Source organism: Penaeus chinensis, chromosome 5 (assembly GCF_019202785.1).
Source record: "Penaeus chinensis breed Huanghai No. 1 chromosome 5, ASM1920278v2, whole genome shotgun sequence".
Taxonomy (NCBI): domain Eukaryota; kingdom Metazoa; phylum Arthropoda; class Malacostraca; order Decapoda; family Penaeidae; genus Penaeus; species Penaeus chinensis.
In genome coordinates, this window is record NC_061823.1 from 14,656,344 (window position 1) to 14,658,817 (window position 2,474).

The following is a 2,474-nucleotide window of genomic DNA, read 5'->3' on the forward strand; positions in this document are numbered from 1 at the left end:
CTTGTAGGTAACTTAAAATTCTGCTTATATTATACTGTTAATAATTACATAGTGGGATAATGATACAACAAACAAATAAATGTGCTAGACATCAAAGGTCATATACCACTATCATTAAGTAAAATGGCAAAATGGGGTAAAAATGAGTCAATAATTAAGACAAAATGTGTTGGATGGCAAAGATCATAGAACACTATCAGATAGTGTGGTAGTGAAAAGGCTAAAGGGGGGGAGGAAATGGAGTAAGGCAGGGCTTAATAATAATAATAATAATAATATTATTATTATTATTATTATTATTATTATTATTATTATTATTATTATTATTATTATTATTATTATTATTATTATTATTATTATTATTATTATTATTATTATTATTATTATTATTATTATTATTATTATTATTATTATTATTATTATTATTATTATTATTATAATAATAATAATAATAATAATAATAATAATAATAATAATAATAATAATAATAATAATAATAATAATAATAATAATAATGAAAAAAAGGGGGAATAGGGTTAAGAGTGAAGGGCAATCAGGTCAAGTGGAGAGTATCTATGCATCTGATGAGGAAGGAAGAGGAACAGTGCAAAAGAGCCATTAGGAAACAATCAACTAATAGAAATAAGGGCATAAATGGGTATTGCAGAAAAAGGGGGAGAAGGGCCCAGAAAATGAGACAATGGAAGGAGGGAAGGATCCCAAGAAGGACACTGTTGGGACAAAAGGGGGCAGAAGGAGAAGGGGAGGATGGGGTGTAATAGGAGAGAGTGGGAACAAGAGGGATATGAGGAGCAGGAGGACGATGAAGATGAATGTTGGTAATTACTTTGAATGTAGAGGGAATGGAAGTAGAGAGACTGGATAACAGGGTGGATGAGGGAGAGGAGCATTCTCGTGGGTCAAATTTAGAACATTTTGGAGGTCTTAAAGAGTTTCTGAAAAGGAGTAGGGTGGAGAGGTCTGAGAAATGAAGATTTTCTTAGGAGGAGAAGAGGAGACCGATGTCTGAGGAGCAGAGGGAAAGGTGGGTATAGGAGAGAACAAAGTAGATGATGGGGTGGAATGTTTAGATGTTTGATATAAGAGGTAAAGTGATACGGAGGAGGGGTAGAGATTGGAGTGTCTGGATTTAGAAAAACAAAAAAATGTGATAAGAAGTAGAAAAAGGATGGAAAGGGGTAGGGGGAAGAGATACTGGGGGAGTAGGACTGCGTTGGAAGAGGTAGCAAGAGAAAATCCTTGTTGGCATGCTTCCTGTCCAGTCTAACCTAATGGTTAATGGTTACAAAATATATGTGCTAGAAATCTAAGGTCATATAGCATTACAGAAAGGTGTAATAGTAAAAAGGGTAAAGAGGGGGTTAGTTGATGATTAAATGTGCTACACATCAGAAGTTGTGTAGCATTTCAGGAAGGTAGAGATTAACAAGGGTGATTAGATTAAAGTTGTCAAAGGAAGATGTGTGGGATTTTGCAAGGATGTCCATAGGGTAAGGCAGTGATTAGCAAAGGAGAGAAGGGTTTAAGGGAAATAAGATCACAGTCTGGGAAAATGTTAGGAGGTAGAATCCAGGGAAGGGGGTTTCTGTGACAAAGGGTCACATCCAGGGGGTAATGGGAGGGATAATAGGGAAGGAGGAGGGGATAGCACAGCTGATGCAGGGTGAATGGGATATGTAGGGAAGGAGAGTGCTGCAGAGTGGTGGACAATAAGGCTGCAGAGTAGTAATAAAGGAGGATGGGGTAGTTAGTGAAGAAAGTTGTGGGGGTGGAGAGATAAAGCAGTGGATGTTGGGAAATGAGGAATGTTTCCTGGAGACTGAGTATTGACCTGGATGGATGATTTGGATGGGGCTGATGTGATAGTAGGTATTGAGGAAGGGGTAGAAGTAGCAGTCTTCAGAATTATGGTCAAAGGATTGGGGAATCAGAATTTGAAATCAGTAGGGTATTCGACACGGGTAAGCCCTAATGCCCAAGTACCAAGTCTTCATTACTGGCCATGGTAAGCCTAAGATATGTTGGAGAGAGAAATAGTCCACCCCGCAGGGCCCTCTTGAGGAGGCAAAGGTTAAACAACTAAAAGGGAATAACATACCCATGGCTCCCCCAGGCTGTTCATGAATGGCATAAAGTCAGCCTTTCATCCTGTCAACGCAGCTCTTACTCCTTAAGAAGTGGATAATTGAAGGAGTTAGAGAAGATAAGGAAACAAAAAGGGGAAGGGGAAAATTAGTTGAGTCGAGAGCTAAGGGCCAAGGCTGGGGTGAGGCAGGGAGCTCTTATAATATATATTATGAGAGCAACCGCAATTGGCACACGTGCCTGACTATGCAAAGTCATCGGAACAGTCATCACCTGGTTGTGAATATAGAAGACAGCGAGTTGGAACAAAAGTGCTTGGCAGGGTGACCTAATTACCAATATTTTGGACATTGACAAGGGAGGGTTTA